The sequence below is a fragment of the Anomaloglossus baeobatrachus genome, chromosome 5 (genome assembly GCF_048569485.1).
Source record: "Anomaloglossus baeobatrachus isolate aAnoBae1 chromosome 5, aAnoBae1.hap1, whole genome shotgun sequence".
NCBI classification, from domain to species: domain Eukaryota; kingdom Metazoa; phylum Chordata; class Amphibia; order Anura; family Aromobatidae; genus Anomaloglossus; species Anomaloglossus baeobatrachus.
In genome coordinates this window covers 368,204,998-368,226,192 of record NC_134357.1, presented here as the reverse complement: position 1 = coordinate 368,226,192, position 21,195 = coordinate 368,204,998, and positions in this window count along the sequence as shown.

Genomic DNA, 21,195 nt, shown 5'->3' with positions numbered 1-21,195 from the left:
CACAAGCTAGGGACCCCAACGTAGAGAAATACTTTGGCGTAGTGTTGGGGCTCTTCTGCATTGATCAATTCAGTAGCTAAATTTCTCTTTATTCATATATTCATGGCAGTAATGCAGGTTCCATTTTTCACATTTCATTCTTACAAATAGCTATTGAATTTTTCATGTCAGTATTCACACAGCAGTTTCTGCTATTCCATGTATTCCCCTTCCATAGTCACTGGTGTGCATACCTTATCTCCCCATAGTGATGTTTTTAGGTTTTTTGCACCCAGTACAGACATAGAATGGAGTTCCAAACGTTATTCCTTAATGTTAGTAGTTTTTCGTTTGTGAACCCTCCCCATACACACCTATTGCCAATCCACATTATACGCATATATAGCCTGGGTCTCAGCGTCCCATACACGGTAAGTTTTTTAACTGCATGAGAGGACACACACAAGCTAGGGACCCCAACGTAGAGAAATACTTTGGCGTAGTGTTGGGGCTCTTCTGCATTGATCAATTCAGTAGCTAAATTTCTCTTTATTCATATATTCATGGCAGTAATGCAGGTTCCATTTTTCACATTTCATTCTTACAAATAGCTATTGAATTTTTCATGTCAGTATTCACACAGCAGTTTCTGCTATTCCATGTATTCCCCTTCCATAGTCACTGGTGTGCATACCTTATCTCCCCATAGTGATGTTTTTTAGGTTTTTTGCACCCAGTTCAGACATAGAATGGAGTTCCAAACGTTATTCCTTAATTTTAGTAGTTTTTCGTTTGTGAACCCTCCCCATACACACCTATTGCCAATCCACATTATACGCATATATAGCCTGGGTCTCAGCGTCCCATACACGGTAAGATTTTTAACTGCATGAGAGGACACACACAAGCTAGGGACCCCAACGTAGAGAAATACTTTGGCGTAGTGTTGGGGCTCTTCTGCATTGATCAATTCAGTAGCTAAATTTCTCTTTATTCATATATTCATGGCAGTAATGCAGGTTCCATTTTTCACATTTCATTCTTACAAATAGCTATTGAATTTTTCATGTCAGTATTCACACAGCAGTTTCTGCTATTCCATGTATTCCCCTTCCATAGTCACTGGTGTGCATACCTTATCTCCCCATAGTGATGTTTTTTAGGTTTTTTGCACCCAGTTCAGACATAGAATGGAGTTCCAAACGTTATTCCTTAATACTCCTCCTATTAGACTCCTCTCCCCCCAGGACTACTCCTCCTATTATCCTCCTCTCCCCCAGGACTACTCATCCTATTATACTCCTCTCCCCCCAGGACTACTCCTACTATTATCCTCCTCTCCCCCCAGGACTACTCCTATTATACTCCTCTCCCCCAGGACTACTCCTCCTATTATCCTCCTCTCTCCCCAGGACTACTCCTCCTATTATACGCCTCACCTCCAGGACTACTCCTCCTATTATCCTCCTCTCCCCCCAGGACTACTCCTCCTATTATCCTCCTCTCCCCCCAGGATTACTCCTCCTATTATCCTACTCTCTCCCCAGGACCACTCCTTTTATTATACTCCTCTCCCCCTAGGACTATTCCTCCTATTATCCTCCTCTCTCCCCAGGACTAGTCCTCCTATTATCCTGCTCTCCCCCTATTATCCTGCTCTCCCACCAGGACTACTCCTCCTATTATACTCCTCTCCCCCCAGGTCTACTCCTCCTATTATCCTCCTCTCTCCCCAGGACTACTCCTCCTATTATCCTGCTCTCTCCCTATTATCCTGTTCTCCCCCCTGGACTACTCCTCCTATTATACTCCTCTCCCCCCAGGACTACACCTCCTATTATACTCCTCTCTCCCCAGGACTACTCCTCCAACACACACACTGCACAAAACATACCTCCCCCCAAAACACACACAAACCCACACAAACCGTGCAACACATACAGCACCACACACACACAACACTGCAGACACACAGCGCTCCACAAGCAACGCAACACACAAACAACACCGCTCTCACACACCCCCACACCCAGACAACACCCAGAACATTTACAGCACCCTTCACAAACACTGGCAACTACACACAACAACATCTATATATATAACACAAATCATACATTAACTACACAATAAATTCTAGAATACCCGATGCGTTAGAGTTGGGCCACCTTCTAGTGATAATAATAAATCTTTATTTCTATAGCGCCAACACATTACGCAGCGCTTTACAATTCAGGAGGTTCATATACAAACAAATCACAGTTATAGAAAATACAGGCCGATGCTGTGATGCCGAGCGCGATAGTCCCCGCCCCCGTCGCAGCTGCGATATCCTTGTGATAACTGCCATAGCGAACATTATCGCTACGGCAGCTTCACATGGACTCACCCGCCCTGTGACCGTCGCTCTGGCCGGCGACCCACCTCCTTATTAAGGGGGTGGGTCGTGCGGCGTCACTGCGACGTCACACGGCAGGCGGCTAATCGGAGCGGAGGGGCGGAGATGAGCGGGATGTAAACATCCCGCCCACCTCCTTCCTTTCGCATATCCTACGGAAGCCACGGTGACGCCGGTAGGAGATGTTCCTCGCTCCTGCGACTTCACACACAGCGATGTGTGCTGCCGCAGGAGCGAGGAACAACATCGGACCGTCGCGGCAGCGTAATTATGGATTACGCCAACGCTGCACCGATGATACGATTACGATGCTTTTGCGCTCGTTAATCGTATCATCTAGGCTTTACACACTACGATGTTGCATGCGATGCCGGATGTGCGTCATTTTCAATTTGACCCCACCGACATCGCACCTGCGATGTCGTAGTGTGCAAAGCCCGCCTTAGAGTATGGGAAAAAAGAAAAAAAAGAGACAACCCTGCTCGTGAGAGCTTACAATCTACAATGAGAAGGGGGGGGCCAAGATTAAAGTGCTTATTTACAGTGACAATCCAGTCATCTCAAGGAAATGGGGGATAGATAATGGCTGCCTCGGCCAGTTGTCCAGAACCTGGAGATGCATTTGGGTGACATGGAGTTTGACGTGGGGTTATGTTCTGAAAAGACGTGGAGAGACTATGTGAATTTAGTTCTGCTAGGGAGTGTGATAGGCCACCCTAAAAAGATGCGTTTTTAGGGTGCGTCTGAAGCTGAGTAAGTTGTGATTTGTCCTAGCTTCTTGGGCTAGAGCGTTCCAGAGGATTGGTGCAGCTTGGCAGAAGTCTTGTGTCGCGGGCGGAGGAGGGGACGCTGCGCTCACCCACTGCTCGGGTCCGGCTGCTGCTGCTGCTCGCTCGGTCGGTGGCTCGAGCGGTGGGCCGGATCCCGGGGACTCGAGCGGCGCTCCTCGCCTGTGAGTGAAAGGGGGGTGGTTTGGTTTAGGGATATTGTCCGTGATGCCACCCACAGTTGTGGTGAGGTTGTGACACCACCGCTGCTCTGGACGGGGATTCCGGGAGCGATGACGGGGAGCAGCTTGGATGTTGTTTTCTCCCCTCCGTGGGTAGGGGGGTTGGTTGTCCCGGGGACCGGTGAGGGAGGTATGGCAGGCGGGCTACGGGGCCTGGTGTGGTGCAGGGTCGCGGGGGCAGCGCTGTGCCGCACGGCACGGTGGTACTCACTCAGCCAATGATGAATGTAAAGTCTCCGGTAAAACAAACGGCTGGATGGACGGCTCCCACAGACGGCTGCGGTAGCTCTCCCGGTAGGTTGGTGGTGACTGCCTTTCCCTGCACCTGTGTTGTGTTCACGGTTCCAATGGCTTCCCACCGGTAACCCGCTCCCCAGCTTGGATGGATGCTGAGGGACCCCCTTTTGCCCGCAGGCTCTGGCCCTGGGAACTGTAGCCTTGGCGGTGACTGTATTTCCCTTCACGGTTTGAGCGGTTGCCTTCAATCGGGTCTTGACTGCTGGGAAACCCCGGAGGTTCTCTTCTCTAATGGATTTGACCGGTTTTACGGCGACTCCTAGCCTGGTCGGGGTCCGTAAGCCCTGCCGAATGGTGCTGGCTTCTCTTCGCTCACCGATCCGGTACCGGCGGGCCACCGCCCATCCCCGGTCCTTACGGTTCACTTCAATCAGCCTCTCCTGCAGACGGTCACCACCGTCTGCCAACCTTGCTGTATGTGCCCGGCCCACGCACCCGGACATGGTCAGTTTCCTCCATTGCCACTTCACTACTTACTTCAACTCCTCTCAAAACTAATCTGACTCCTTTTCCCGCCTCCAGGACTGTGAACTCTTCGGTGGGCGGGGCCAAGGGAGGCAACAAGGATTTGTGTTTGACCTAGATGTGCCTGGCCGGGGTGTGGGGTGTGTTGTTGCAGTACCTGTTAAATCATATATAAATATAACACTGCACTCTCAATGGGCAAGAATGAATAAAGATATAACTCTTTTTTCTCAATGCTAATAGATTTTTAATACAGAAGGCAAGATAGCAACAATTTAAAAACATGTGACACTTGCGACAATTTTGCGACAATAACGTTTCGGTCCTCCAGGACCTTGATCACATTAGTCGCTGGGAAAAATGAAAAACACAGAGATCAGTATACACATAAACTTGTACAAACACTTCACGGAAAAATACATTTTGTCATTATATACATATTTACATTAATATATACATGGTAAGTCCTTTGCATAAGGGGATATAGATAATCACAATATTTATAGTAAAAGGCACAAGGTTATCAACAGCACCGAAGAGATTGAAAATTATAAGAGAGAAGAGTAGGGAGAGTGGGAGGAGTAGAGTAGAAGTAGTAGTTTTCTACTCTACTCCTCCCACTCTCCCTACTCTTCTCTCTTATAATTTTCAATCTCTTCGGTGCTGTTGATAACCTTGTGCCTTTTACTATAAATATTGTGATTATCTATATCCCCTTATGCAAAGGACTTACCATGTATATATTAATGTAAATATGCATATAACGACAAAATGTATTTTTCCGTGAAGTGTTTGTACAAGTTTATGTGTATACTGATCTCTGTGTTTTTCATTTTTCCCAGCGACTAATGTGATCAAGGTCCTGGAGGACCGAAACGTTATTGTCGCAAAATTGTCGCAAGTGTGACATGTTTTTCAATTGTTGCTATCTTGCCTTCTGTATTAAAAATCTATTAGCATTGAGAAAAAAGAGTTATATCTTTATTCATTCTTGCCCATTGAGAGTGCAGTGTTATATTTATATATGATTTATCAGGGATTTTTGATCCTCTTACACTAGCACCTCCCCCATACTTCTAATTCTAAGTGTGTGCACACTATTTTCTTATTTTTGGTTGCAGTACCTGTGACGTCCTGGCTTGTCCAGGGCGCCACATTCCCCCTTAGTAAAATGCAGACCGTCCGAGGGCTGCCTGTCCATCACCGGTTTTATTTTTACTTAACTGTAGAAAAGGGGTAAAACATATAAAACAGTAAAAAAAAGCATTTCTTTTGTATAAAACTTCCCTTAACGGGAGGTACAGTACTTAAACGTTGCAAACGGTAACGGCTTCCGCTCTTCTCCCACCCAAACAACCTGGCCCTGATGCTGCCCCTAAGAAGTGGGCAGCACTCCTTGCCCCAGTCTATCATCAGGTTGCCCGAGCGGGTACGGTCTCTTTCAGGGGACCCGCGTCCATGGGGACCCCTGAACCCCTGGAGGATCGCCACCGGTTACGGTAGTGGCGGGCCTGGGCCATCTCTTTCCTCCAGGCCCATCCTCCCAAATCAGCCTCTCCGGAGGCGGTAACGGTATCAAGCCAAAACATTTTTATTTACATCCCACTAAGTTTGTGGTTGCCCTGCCAGTTCTCGGGCTTGTCCGTAAGAAGTCCCTTACGCAACGGTTGCAGGAAGTCCCTACGGGGACTGGTTGCTGGCAACGGCCGGTTTAATCAAAGTGCTAATCAGGTTACATCTTCTGTTGATTACTTATCATTCACAACTTTTAAACTGGTGGTCCCAACGGGGACAACTGCTGACAACGGTGGACCGCTGACTTACTTCAAATCCACGGTGTCGGCTGGGGGACGGGGCCGGACTGGTACTCGGGCCTCCTGACTGCCCCTCAGTTTAGCGTCCAGAGCAAACCAACCCCTCTCCCCGCAATGCCGAGTGTATTGGACCAACTCCCCCGACATCAGGTTGCGGCCCGGGTGGTCCTCCGGCAGGTGGGCATTGACGTCCCGTCGGGCCACAAAGATTTCGGCCTCCAGGCCCGGCTAATATATAAACCCGTACCCCCGACGGACGTCAAACCTCCTCACTTGTCCTTCATAGAGCGGGCCCCATACACGGAAGGTGGCTTGGCGGAGGCTTTCTTTCTCCTTAATCGTGCGGGCTACCAACTCCGCCTTCCTCCTTTCCCTCTCCGCGATTTCCTGGCCCAGCGGGGTCTGTTCGCTGTCCCAGTAAGGGGCTACTGCGGGCCCCAGCGCACGGGTCGGGCCCCGTGAGACCTCCTTCACGCTACCCAGTACTGGCATTCTGGGGGGAAGGTCCCGCGGTGTCATGGCCTGGGGTGCTGCCTTACAGCGGCAACCCGGCGCGGCCTCAGCCGAGGCATGGGGGATAGGCACAGGGACAGTCTCCCGCTTAACCTCCTGCACGGAGTGGCCTGTCAGAACTGATTCTGGCTCAGACACGATCACTACAGGTGCCTCCGGTATCTCTCCGCTGACGGCCTCGGATTTCGGCATCTTCCAAGGGAGCGGCTCCGGGCGGTCACGGGCCCCGGCTGCAGGTCGGTCCGCCTGGGCGGATTGGCGGGGTACCGCTACCGGTTGTGGTGGTAGCAGGCCTAGTGACGGGGCAGCAGCAGCCAACACGGGTAGCGGGGGAGGTAGCAGGGCGAGCGGGTGTAGACCGGGCCCCTTGGCCGCGATGACCGACCCACTAGGGGTACAGGGGCGTGGGTCACTTACCCTCTCTTCCAAGACTCCCTCCACCTCGCGTCTCCGTATGGCCGCCACCACCTCCGCCATGTCGGCCTCCCACTCCTCCAAGAGGAGTTGCACTCTGATCTGCAGCCGTTGTTATAGCTGAGCAGTCCGGACCTCCACACACGCCGTGGTTCCAGGCGCGGGGGCTATGGTGCTGCGGGACGGTTGGTACATCGCTGCGGCGGCCTCTTCCAGGAACCACAAGATGGCCGCAGGGTCCTGGCGTCCCTGCTTTTATAGCCGCGGGCTACATGCGGCCAGACACCATCCGTCCCCCTTAGTCTTTTTCCGGCTCCTCCTCTACAGGGGCAGGGTTTCGATTTTCGCGTCTCCACTACTCGGGAAGACGCTCGAGCGGGGATTTTTCGCGCCCAAGGTGGCGGCTTCTCCAAATTTTCGGCCGGACACCTCCGGCGATCACAAGGCACACCTCTACCAGATGGCAGAGCGGTAACATCCTGTTTGTGACGCCAAGTTGTCGCGGGCGGAGGAAGGGACACTGCACTCACCCACTGCTCGGGTCCGGCTGCTGCTGCTGCTCGCTCGGTCGGTGGCTCGAGCGGTGGGCCGGATCCCGGGGACTCGAGCGGTGCTCCTCACCCGTGAGTGAAAGGGGGGTGGTTTGGTTTAGGGATATTGTCCATGACGCCACCCACGGTTGTGGTGAGGTTGTGACACCACCGCTGCTCTGGACGGGGATCCCGGGAGCGGGGACGGGGAGCAGCTTGGATGTTGTTTTCTCCCCTCCGTGGGTAGGGGGGTTTGTTTTCCCGGGGCCCGGTGAGGGAGGGATGGCAGGCGTGCTACGGGGCCTGGTGAGGTGCAGGGTCGCGGGGGCAGCGCTGTGCCGCACAGCACGGTGGTACTCACTCAGCCAATGATGAATGCAAAGTCTCCGGTAAAACAAACGGCTGGATGGACGGGTCCCACAGACGGCTGCGGTAGCTCTCCCGGTAGGTTGCATCTGTGTTGTGTTCACGGTTCCAATGGCTTCCCACTGGTAACCCGCTCCCCAGCTTGGATGGATGCTGAGGGAGCCCCTTTTGCCCGCAGGCTCTGGCCCTGGGAACTGTAGCCTTGGCGGTGACTGTATTTCCCTTCACGGTTTGAGCGGTTGCCTTCAATCGGGTCTTGACTGCTGGGAAACCCCGGAGGTTCCCTTCGCTAATGGATTTGACCGGTTTTACGGCGACTCCTAGCCTGGTCGGGGTCCGTAAGCCCTGCCGAATGGTGCTGGCTTCTCTTCGCTCCCCGATCCGGTATCGGCGGGCCACCGCCCGTCCCCGGTCCTTATGGTTCACTTCAATCAGCCTCTCCTGCAGACGGTCACCACCGTCTGCCAACCTTGCTGTATGTGCCCGGGCCATGCACCCGGACACGGTCAGTTTCCTCCACTGCCACTTCACCCCTCACTTTAACTCCTCTCAAAACTAATCTGACTCCTTTTCCCGCCTCCAGGACTGTGAACTCCTCGGTGGGCGGGGCCAACTGCCTGGCCCACCCCCTGGTGTGGACATCAGCCCCTGGACGGAGGCAACAAGGATTTGTGTTTGACCTAGATGTGCCTGGCTGGGGTGTGGGGTGTGTTGTTGCAGTACCTGTGACGTCCTGGCTTGTCCAGGGCACCACACTTGGATCCGGGAGTGGGAGGTTCGGATTAGTGTGGATGTTAGTCGAAAGTCAATTGCAGAGCGTAGAGAACGGGTGGGGTGATAGACAGAGAGGAGGGTGGAGATATAGGGGGGTGCCGCACTGTGGAGAGATTTGTGGTGAAGAACAAGCAATTTGAATTGGATCCTGTGATATATGGGCAGCCAGTGCAATGACTGGCACAGAGAGAAAGCATCCGAGTAGAGGTTAGTCAGATAGATGACCCTGGCTGCTGCATTAAGGATGGACTGTGGAGGAGAGAGTCTAGTTAGGGGGAGACCAATTAATAGAGAGTTACAGTAGTCGAGACGGGAGTGGATAAGGGCCACAGTGAGGGTTTTTGTCGTTTCCATTGTGAGAAAGGGATGGGCGGCACGGTGGCTCAGTGGTTAGCACTGCAGTCTTGCAGCACTGGGGTCCTGGGTTCAAATCCCACCAAGGACAACATCTGCAAGGAGATTGTATGTTCTCCCCGTGTTTGCGTGGGTTTCCTCCAGGTACTCCGGTTTCCTCCCACACTCCAAAAACATACAGATAGGGACTCTAGATTGTGAGCCCCAATGGGGACAGTGTTTCCAATGTATGTAAAGCGCTGTGGAATTAATAGCGCTATATAAATGAATAAAATTATTATTATTATTATTCTAGAGATGTTCTTGAGGTGCAACCGACAGAAGTGGGCAAGAGATTGTATATGGGAGGTGAAGGACAGATCGGTGTCAAGTATAAGGCTATGTGCGCACTAGAGCTTTTTACCCGCGGATTTGCCGCGGAAATTTCTTGAGAAATGTCTGCAATCTTTGTGCAGACATTTCCCAGCAAATTCTATGGAAAAAAAAAATAGCTGTGCGCACTGGTGCGGATTTTTCTCAAGAAATTTCCGCGAGAAGAATTTCTCGAGAAACTTTCTTGAGAAAATGAACATGTCCATTATTTCCGCAGGTACCCTGCGGATTTCTGCAGTACAGCCTGCAGAAATCCGCAGGGAACCACCCGCGGGAAAATCGCGGCAATTCCGCGGCTATTCCGCGGCAATTCCGCGGCAAATCCGCGGCAAATCCGCATGCGGATTTGGTGCGGATTTTTTCCGGAGGTCCGGAAATCTTTCACTCCCAGAAGTTTCTCGAGAAAGTTTCTTGAGAAACTTCTCATTTCTAGTGCGCACATAGCCTTAGACCCAGACAGTGAGCCTGCTGCCTAGGAGTTATCATGGTGCCACACACAGAGAGGGAGATGTTGGGTTTAGGGAGGTTTGAAGATGGAGGGAATAGAAGTAGTTCAGTTTTGGAAAGGTTAAGTTTCAGATAGCGAGCAGACATGACATTGCAAACTGCAGTCAGGCAGTCACTGGTATTCTGTAGTACAGCGGGGGTGAGGTCACTGGATGAATTGTATAGTTGTGTGTCATCAGCATAAAGATGGTACTGTAAGCCAAATCTGCTGATGGTCTGTCCAATTGGGGCAGTGTAGAGGGAGAAAAGAAGAGGGCCGAGGACTGAACCTTGAGGGACCCCAACTGTGAGAGGAAGAGGAGAAGATGTGGAGCCAGCAAATGATACACTGAATGAGCGACCAGAAAGATAGGAAGAAAACCAGGAGAGCACAGTGTCCTTTAGGCCGATTGAATGGAGCATAGAGAGAAGGAGATGGTGGTTAACAGTGTTGAAGACTGCAGAGAGGTCAAGAAGAATAAGTAGAGAGTAGTCACCATTACGTTTTGCTGTCAGTAGGTCATTGGTTACTTTGACGAGAGCAGTTTCTGTTGAGTGTAGGGGTGGAAGCCAGACTGTAAAGGATCTAGAAGAGAGTGAGTGGAGAGGTAGCAGGTGAGGTGGGAATAGACCAGGCGCTCAACGAGTTTGGAAATGAAGGGGAGATTAGAGACTGGTCTGTAGTTGTTTGTGCAGGATGAGTCAAAAGTAGTTTTTTTTAATAATGGAGTAATGATAGAGTGTTTAAGGGAGGAGGGGAAGATGACAGAAGAGAGAGAGAGATTGAAGATTTTAGTTAGGTGAGTAGTGATGACTGGAGAGAAAAACTGGAGTAGGTGTGAGGGAAAGGGATCAGAAGGGCAAGTGGTAGGACGAGAAGAGGAGAGGAGCCTGGAGACTTCTGGAGAATGATCCGGACAGGATGTGGGGAGGGATGGGATTCACAACGCTTGGTGACTGGGAGATGATCTCTTGCCGGATATTTTCTATTTTCTCTGTGAAATACGAGGCCAGATCATCAGCATAAAGGTCTGTGATAGGGGTCTGTGCTTTGGGACTGAAGAGGGAATGAAAGGAGTCAAAGAGATTTTTTGGATTGTTGTATAGTGAGGAGATCAAGGTGGTGAAGTAAGTCTGTTTGGTGAGGTGAAGGGCAGCGTTGTAGGTTCTTAACATGAATTTGTAGTGGATGAAGTTTTCTGGTGTGCGGGTTTTCCTCCATAGGCGTTCGGCACTCCTAGAGCATTGCTGGAGAAATCGAGTTTGCGATGTGAGCCAGGGGTGTTTTACTCTGTGTTTGGTCTTTCTGGAGATGAGGGTTGCTACATCGTCTAGGGTACTTCTGTGTTACATCTCGTGGCTTTCCTCTTGCAAGGAATGAGGTGGTCCCCCATTCCTTGTCTGCCGCGAGCCCTCCTGCTCAGCAGTGCCAAAGGCCTGGGAGACTGCAGGAGTTTCCTCCTCCTAGATGCAGCAGAAGGGAGACACCTAGTGGTTTACTCCTTGTAAGGAATGGAGTGGTCTCACATCCCTTGCCTGCCACGTGTCCTCCTGCTCGGCATCGCAGAGGGTCAGAGTGGTTGCACATTGTGCAAAGGATAGATGCTCAGGGAAGCAGCAAGACTTCCCTTAGCTCTGCACATTGTGAAACCGAAGATCCCGCCTTTATGACCCAGAGGCAGGAGGTTGAGCATGTGCCCCACGTGACGTCTTCTGATTCGCTCACTGGTATCACACGGCCAGATAACGAGGCTGGTGATGTGCTGAATCCTGACTGGCCGGGCCAGGACGTCACAGATCATGATTGGGTCACATCCGTCTCGCGCCCGCCCTTGGCTGGAGCTACATCTCCTTAAAAACCCCTCCTGCCATCATGGCGGCGTGTGACTGTCCTTCTATGTTTGGATGTCTGGCAGCGTGCTGCCACGCCACTGTACAGACGTCATTGTATTTTGCAGGTCTCGCCCCTGCCTTGCTGCTCTGGCAGTATTCCATTTAACAGGCTGTGTTCCTGTCCCAGGTGAGCTCCTTGAATCTCTGTCGGACTCACCTGGTTTCTGAAGCACACGTGCGTGGGCACCTCTGTGCTACCCTCGTGCCATATTCCTGTGACTCCCGCTGGCACACGTGTGTAGGCACCTCTGTGCGTCCCCGTGCAACAGGTACACCGAGTTGTGAGCCCCGTGCCATACAACCCTCACGGGTTAGGGCGGACAGGTGTACGCAGATCGTCTGTGACATTCCAGACGATCGCTAGCAGCAACCCGCTCACTCTTCTCCCACCATAGCAGCGGTCCCTTACACCGCACAGTGGACCTTGACCGGCGGAAGCTGTCCATATACCATCTTGGCACGCTTCCCCGGGTCCCCCTCGTAACATTACGGTCGCGCCAAAGGTCTGGCTATGGCAGAAGAGCAGCAGCAGTTGCTGCGTTATGTGCAGCAGTTGGAGTCACGATTGGCAGCTGTGGAGCGGTCTTCCCCCGATAAGGCTGCTCTAGCGACAATTGCCACCCAAGCGGCTACTCAGGCTGTGGAATTGAGCGGAAAGTCGCCTCGCCTTGCGCTCCCAGAGCGCTTCAACGGGGACAGCTCCGAGTGCCGTGGTTTCATAAACCAGGTTACCACCTACTTGGAGATGTCCGCCACTCTTTATGCTACTGAGAAGGCGAAAGTAGCATTCGTCCAGTCCCCGCTCACAGGGAGAGCGCTAAAATGGTCCACGCCGTTGTGGGAGCGCGGAGATCGGGTGGTGAATCACCTTCCAGTTCATCTTGAGGCCATGAGAAAGGTGTTCCTCGGGCCTCAAGTCACCCACGACTCCGCGCTGCGACTCCTACGCCTTCGGCAAAAGTCCACTTCAGTCGGGGACTTTGCGGTGCAGTTCAGGACACTCGCCGCAGAGCTGGACTGGCCAGATAAAGTCCTTGTCCCTGTGTTCTGGGAGGGTCTGGCAGTGTTCGTCAAAGACGCGCTGGCCACGCGTGATGTGCCGACCACCTTAGAGGCCTTGATACGGCTTGCTTCTCGCATAGACATCCGCCACGCGGAGCGGAGGCTCGAGGTCTCTTCGGCACCCACGTCTACCTGGCCTACAGAGCCTCTGACTCTCCTTCCCCACCAGACCAGTCTCCCAGCCAGTTCTGTTGATGACTCTGTGGAGCCCATGGAAGTCTCCAAGGTGGTCTCCTCTACCACAGGCTCTCGGCCGCCGGTCGTTTGCTTTGCCTGTGGGCAGAGGGGACATGTAGCTACCCGATGTTCAAAACCATCAGAAAAGAGACAAAGTCTGGTTTCCATCAGAGGAGGAACCCTAGACGCTGCCTCTCCTTCTAAATTAACCCTCAGCGCCCAGTTGCAGTTCGGCACCACTGTCTTCCCTGCCCTGGCTTGCTTAGACACTAGCGCTGACGGCAATTTCATTTCAGCCTCCCTGGCAACTAGGTACTCTGTTCCCCTGGTCCTGTTGCCTAAACCAATCAGTGTCCAGGTAGTCAATGGGTCCCTACTTGTCAAACCCATTACCCAGATCACCGTCCCTCTCAGGATGGATGTACCACCAGGCCACCATGAGCAGGTGTCCTTTCTGGTGCTTCCAGAAGGGACGGATGAGATCCTACTAGGACTCCCCTGGTTGAAACTGCATGCTCCGATACTCAACTGGACAACAGGGGAGATCTCGTCCTGGGCAGGGTCATGTAAAGAACACCTCGGGACCACCGGGTCACCCACTCCCCTAGACCTGGTGCCACCTGGCCAGACCCTCGTTCCCCCTAGGTTACGGAACGATGTACTTTCCTGGGACCATACCTCCAAGGTCGTGGGCCTCTTCAGGTCCAAAAGGACCAGAGTTCTAGAGGCCAGGCATGATTGGTGGCCGACGGCCGACTCCTCGTCCGACAACCCTGAAGTAGCGAAGTTGGTTAAAACAAAAATCGTTCAGGGCAAGAGGTACTTCCTCGTGGAGTGGGTCGGTCGTGGACCGAAGCATAGGACCTGGGAATTGCAGGATCATGTCCACGCTCCGGGTTTGGTAGCAGCCTTTGAGCACAGGCGGCGGGGGGGCCCTAGACGGGGGGTAATGTTACATCTCGTGGCTCTCCTCTTGCAAGGAATGAGGTGGTCCCCCATTCCTTGTCTGCCGCGAGCCCTCCTGCTCAGCAGCGCCAAAGGCCTGGGAGACTGCAGGAGTTTCCTCCTCCTAGATGCAGCAGAAGGGTGACACCTAGTGGTTTACTCCTTGTAAGAAATGGAGTGGTCTCACATCCCTTGCCTGCCACGTGCCATCCTGCTCGGCATCGCAGAGGGTCGGAGTGGTTGCACAGTGTGCAAAGGATAGATGCTCAGGGAAGCAGCAAGACTTCCCTTAGCTCTGCACATTGTGAAACCGAAGATCCCGCCTTTATGACCCAGAGGCAGGAGGTTGAGCATGTGCCCCACGTGACGTCTTCTGATTCGCTCACTGGTATCACACGGCCAGATAACGAGGCTGGTGATGTGCTGAATCCTGACTGGCCGGGCCAGGACGTCACAGATCATGATTGGGTCACATCCGTCTCGCGCCCGCCCTTGGCTGGAGCTACATCTCCTTAAAAACCCCTCCTGCCATCATGGCGGCGCGCGACCGTCCTTCTATGTTTGGATGTCTGGCAGCGTGCTGCCACGCCACTGTACAGACGTCATTGTATTTTGCAGGTCTCGCCCCTGCCTTGCTGCTCCGGCAGTATTCCGTTTAACAGGCTGTGTTCCTGTCCCAGGTGAGCTCCTTGAATCTCTGTCGGACTCACCTGGTTTCTGAAGCACACGTGCGTGGGCACCTCTGTGCTACCCTCGTGCCATATTCCTGTGACTCCCGCTGGCACACGTGTGTAGGCACCTCTGTGTGTCCCCGTGCAACAGGTACACCGAGTTGTGAGCCCCGTGCCATACAACCCTCACGGGTTAGGGCGGACAGGTGTACGCAGATCGTCTGTGACATTCCAGACGATCGCTAGCAGCAACCCGCTCACTCTTCTCCCACCATAGCAGCGGTCCCTTACACCGCACAGTGGACCTTGACCGGCGGAAGCTGTCCATATACCATCTTGGCACGCTTCCCCGGGTCCCCCTTGTAACACTTCTGAGTGTGTTATTGTAGTGGTTTACAGCCAGATCAGGAAAGTGAGGCGATAGGGGACAGTGATGAGTGTAGACAGTCTGTAAATGTCTGAGAGTCGATGGCCTGTAGGTTTCTGAATGTGTGATAGGTGGGGGTGTGCTGGGGTGGGTGAGGGTTTGTGAGCTTGAAGGAGAGGATGTTGTGGTCAGAGAAGGGAAGAGATAAGTTATCAAAGTGAGATGGAGCAGAGGCGGGCGAAGACCAGGTCAAGGGTGTTGCCGTCTTCATGTGTCTCAGAGGATGAGAGCTGTGAGAGGCCAAAGGAGGTGATTAGAGATAGAAGCTGGATGCAGAAAGGGAGGTGGGGCTGTTCATGGGTATGTTACAGTCTCCTAGGATACGGGTTGGTAATTCAGAGGACATGAAGTGTGGCAGCTAGGCTTAAAGGTGGTCAAGGAACTGGGTGGGTGAGCCTCGGGGACGGTATATGACCGCTACTCTGAGGGAGAGGGGATGGAAGAGCCTTATGGTGTGGACCTCAAAGGATGGGAATGAGAGTGATGGAGCTGGGGGAGATGACCTGGAAAGTGCACTGTGGGGACAGGAGTAAGCCGACTCCACCACCATGTCTGTTCTCAGGTCTTGGTGAATGGGAAAAGTGTAAGCCACCATGAGAAATGGCAGCAGGGGAAGCAGCGTCCAAATCCTGAATCTAGGTCTCAGTGAGGGCCAGCAGATTAAGAGCGTTATTGAGAAAGTAGTTGTGGATGTAAGGTAGCTTCTTATGTGGCGCCCCTGACCTGGTCAGGCACCACTGAGTACTGCACCCATGCTGGGTCAGTACAAGACAGGAAATCCCAGATTCTGATTAGGGTGTGGACACACAGACACTTGGTAACCAGGAACACACACACAGCTTAGAGGGGACACCTGGGCAGACCTAGGGAGGGGGCGTGGCCATCGCATCCCAGCTAGTGGTGGGTAGTGGGACTGGAGACAGAGAGTTGTGCAGTGGCAGCCAAAGGAGAAGGAGTGGAGCAGCCGCGTCTGAGGTGTAGAACAGAAGAGCAGGACACTGTCAGACCCTGAACCTGTAGGGGCTGCTGGTGGGGGAGAGCGGCTACCCAGTGGTGCGGCCTGAAAACCACATAGTGAAGAGGTGGCTGAGTAAGGAGACTACCGGTAGGCCAAGCCCGCATGGGGAAACAGGTCCCTAGAGCAGGAACCCATCTACTCGGCCTGCTAAACCTGCTGGTGAGGGTGCTGGATGTACCTCACCGAACCACACAGAGTCTGCAGCATCAACAGCAACGAGGGGGCCCATAAGTAAAAGAAGGCAAGCAGCCAGCATTACTTGGTCCACGCTGTCAGCAAACAGGCCAGAAAGGGGAGAACGGCAGTTGCGACTTCCCTGGGTGATTACCGCAGTACTACAAGTAAGGAGTCACCCCAAACAAGAAGGGCTAGGAAGGCGAGTCAGCAGTCACCCCTGGCTCAGCCTAAGGGATACCTGGTTCCACCTGGTTCATCATAGCATCGCCCGGGTCGTCTCACTGTGCCAGCAGAAAGTGAGTAAAAACCCTGAAAGACATTGCTGCCTGTGTGTGAGTTCTTTTGCGACCTGTGGTACTACACACTTACACTGAGCCCCTGGGGCTAGCCTCACTCTCGGGAGGCCATAACATCAGACTGCATTTACGATCAGCCCCAGAAGCTCTCTAAACTGCAGTGGCGGTCGCCCCTGCCCGCAATTACCGAGAGTGGCGTCACGATTCCTATTGAGGTTAACCTGACCTACCTGTGGCCAGAAGATTCCCAGCACGTGAAGTCCCTGGAGACCCTGAGGCGACCTGAAGGTAATGGGGCTCCATATCTACATACAGAGCGTGGATTCCAGAGAGCACAATTAAAAGAGGGAGGTGAGGGTGTACAACTAATGTTAATGAGGTTAGTAGGGTTTCTATGAGAGGTGGGAGAGGAGGTAAAGTTGGCATGGGGTGGACCAGGATTAGGAGAGATATCGCCTGAAAGAAGCAGTAAAAGGAGAAGGAGCAGATAGTTTTTGGAGGTGTGGCATGTTTTTTTCTGCAAGACCCTGGAGCATGAAGGAGTGAGGTTATTAAGGAAGGTGAAAAAAACGTGGGAGCTGTACATAGGAGAAGGGAGGAGAGAAGGGCTGATGTAGATGAGTGGTGATGGAGGCAGTGAAAGTGAACAGTAAAAGCATATAGGATGGTGAAGATAGAAATGAAGATCAAAGTAGTACCAGAGGGTGTTAAAAAGTAAATGATCTGCCGCCTCCTTCCCTGACTAACTGCCATTGAAATAACTGCCCAGTACTTTAGCAACGATGGCACTTTGCATAAGATGGCACGCATGCAGCACCCCACACGCGTTCAGTATATGTTCAGTGAAACAAAGAATTGATCCTGTACTACCAGGGTTTACCTTTCATGGTTGGGTGGCCAGAGGAAAGCTGCTCCAGATTCAAAAATCAAGCATGCTCAGAGGGCACACTTCAAAGGAGGCAGATGTCCAGCAAGTAATCCACAGAAGAAGAAAAAGTGGCTCCACTCCAAGGTCCATGCAAAAGATTTGTTAATGCAAAAAGGTGTGCATATGTGACGCCCTGGACTAGCCAGGTAGTCACAGATAGGCCCCGCATTGCAACCAGTGACAATCCTCCGGGTCAGGGGTCCCCTGGACGTGGGGTCTCTGAGAGACTGCCGGGTATGGAACTTTGTACCCGGCCCGAGTGGGCAATACCCGTACCCGTTCCTGTTTCCTGGACTGGGGAAAAGGGGTGCTGCCTGTTTCTTAGGGGCAGCATCAAGGGGCAGGTTTGCTTGGGTGGGTGACTGAAAGGACCCGGTTGTAATAAAAATGTTAGCAACGGTTTAAGCAAAATGCCTCCCGCAATGGAAGAAACCTCATATATACAGTCATATGAAAAAGTTTGGGCACCCCTATTAATGTTAACCTTTTTTCTTTGTAACAATTTGAGTTTTTGCAACAGCTATTTCAGTTTCATATATCTAATAACTGATGGACTGAGTAATATTTCTGGATTGAAATGAGGTTTATTGTACTAATAGAAAATGTGCAATCCGCATTTAAACAAAATTTGACCAGTGCAAAAGTATGGGCACCTCAACATAAAAGGGACATTAATATTTTGTATATCCTCCTTTTGAAAAAATAACAGCCTCTAGTCGCTTCCTGTAGCTTTTAATGAGTTCCTGGATCCTGGATGAAGGTATATTTGACCACTTCTGTTTACATAACAATTCCAGTTCAGTTAAGTTTGATGGTCGCCGAGCATGGACAGCACGCTTCAAATCATCCCACAGATTTTCAATGATATTCAGGTCTGGGGACTGGGATGGCCATTCCAAAACATTGTAATTGTTCCTCTGCATGAATGCCTGAGTAGATTTGGAGCGGTGTTTTGGATCATTGTCTTGCTGAAATATCCATCCCCTGCGTAATTCAACTTCGTCACTGATTCTTGCACATTATTGTCAAGAATCTGCTGATACTAAGTTGAATCTATCCGACCCTCAACTTTAACAAGATTCCCGGTGCCGGCATTGGCCACACAGCCCCAAAGCATGATGGAACCTCTACCAAATTTTACTGTGGGTAGCAAGTGCTTTTCTTGGAATGCTGTGTTTTTTTGCCTCCATGCATAACACCTTTTTGTATAACCAAACAACTCAATCTTTGTTTCATCAGTCCACAGGACCTTCTTCCAAAATGTAACTGGCTTGTCCAAATGTGCTTTTGCATACCTCAGGCGACTCTGTTTGTGGCGTGCTTGCAGAAACGGCTTCTTTCGCATCACTCTCCCATACAGCTTCTCCTTGTGCAACGTGCGCTGTATTGTTGACCCATGCACATTGACACCATCTGCAGCAAGATGATGCTGCAGGTCTTTGGAGGTGTTCTGTGGATTGTCCTTGACTGTTCTCACCATTCTTCTTCTCTGCCTTTCTGATATTTTTCTTGGCCTGCCACTTCTGAGCTCTCATTTGAGAGTTGTTTTGAGGAGCCCATGATGCCACTCTTCATAGGAGATTCAAATAGGAGAACAACTTGCAAGTGGCCACCTTAAATACCTTTTCTCATGATTGGATACACCTGCCTATGAAGTTCAAAGCTCAATGAGGTTACAAAACCAATTTAGTGCTTTAGTAAGTCAGTAAAAAGTAGTTAGGAGTGTTCAAATCAAGAAATTGATAAGGGTGCCCATACTTTTGCACCGGTCAAATTTTGTTTAATTGCGGATTGCACATTTTCTGTTAGTACAATAAACCTCATTTCAATCCAGAAATATTACTCAGTCCATCAGTTATGAGATATATAAAACTGAAATGGCTGTTGCAAAAACCCAAATTGTTATAAAGAAAAAGGTTAACATTAATAGGGGTGTCCAAACTTTTTCATATGACTATACTTGAAAAATGTAAATAATGTTATTATAATTGTATGTGTTTTCTCTTTCTTATCTTTTCAGTTAAAATAAACGGTGGTGGTCGGACAGCCCGCGGATGGTCTTTGATTAACCAAGGGGGAGTGTGACACCCTGGACTAGCCAGGTAGTCACAGATAGGCTCCGCATAACACCCGTCCCCCTAAAAAGGTAACAGCAGCCAACCACATTAAAACCTAGTCACCTCCCTCAGAGCTTAATGGTCACACCAGGGGGTGGAGCCAGGCGGTTGGTCACGCCCACCAAGGAGTCAAGAGGGCATGAGGCAGGAGAAACAGGCAGATTAGTCTGTAGTGTTGAGAAGTGAAGGAGAGTGCAGCAGGCCTGTGGTGACAGGTCTTCAGCGGAAACTGACAGGTGCCAGGGTCATAGCCCTAGTACCTTGACTATGAGGCATGCGGTGGCCTGGCCTGCCGGTACCGAAACGGGGAACCGACTGAAAACCGGAGCACAAGGGGGGTACTCAGACCCAGAACGAGGCCCATAAGCCACTAGACCACGTCGAATTTACTGATTGAGGTCTGGACCTTAGGTCCTTTCCCATCCCAAGTCCCGAAAGAAGGCAACAGCCCACCGAGGGGGATAGAAAGCCACCGCACAGGCAGAGAGATCCCACGGGCCAGCGCCTGCAGGCAAACGGACTCTGACACATACACAGCCAGGGAGCGGACGCCCGCTGCTGAGGCACAGGCAGTCTACACGAACATAACCAGGTGCAGGAGAAAGGCCAAGACCACCAACTCGGGTGGGGGACAAGACGCAGCCGGCTGCGGGCACTGACCACCATCAACTTTGTTTACCAGAGACTTGCGTGTGTCTATAATCGTGAGTAAAACAGTGCCATCCGGCCGCGCACCGCCCTGCACCGCTTTATTGCCATTCTCCCCAAACGGGTCCCGGGGCCACCATCCCTGCCCACAGAGGGGTTAACATCTTGCTGCACGACCATCTCCCCGGGGCGCCCTGTAACTGCAGCGGTGGTGTCTACACCTTCACCACGTCCCGTGGGTGGCGTCACGAACTCAAACACGGCTCTGGCCGTACACCTACCTAACCACCCCCTATCGAGATTGCCAGCAACCCCCTTGCAGAGCAACGTGACCCCCGGGTCCGGAGGCGCTCGAGCCACCCACCAAACGAGCCCAGATCCGAGCGGCTCGGCTGCAGCCGAGCGCGGGGCGGTACACATAAAAAAGACAGCGGCAGAGTTGGGTGTGAGCTCCCCCAGGAGTCAGACTACTGCCGTTTTGAGCTAACAATGCGCTTCTACGGATCCATGGACCCAATACAATAGACTTGTATGGGTGCGCAAGATCCAATTTATGGAGGAAGTTGCAGCATACTGAGATTGAGTTCCCATGCCAATTTGGCAAAAAAACACAAAAAAACACATAGCATAACACTGGTCCTAGTGCTATCCGATAAAACATTGTATAGCACTCAGCCATGTTATACGCCCATGTGAGCGAGCCCTATGCCTTCTTCACATGTCTGTATAAAAACACTTTCGTGTGTTATGGGCCATGCTTGTATATTTTTTTACCCATCCGTGTGTGACTCGCCCACCCCAGGGCTATGGGACACCCGGTGCCAGGCCGGACTAGTCCGGGGGTCGTCAGTGGTGGCAGAGCCCGACTCCGTGGCCCTGGTGGGTGTCAATTAAATGTGGCTGGTGACTTGGGGTGAATAAAGTTTGTGTTTCGTGACGCCACCTGTGGTTTGCGGCTAATAAGCCGCGCGCTGCTGTGTGAAGCCTCCGGGGTGATGATATGGCAGCAATGGTGGTACTGCTCCCCACAGGTGGAGCGGTGCCCCGGGGACACTGTTGGTGCTC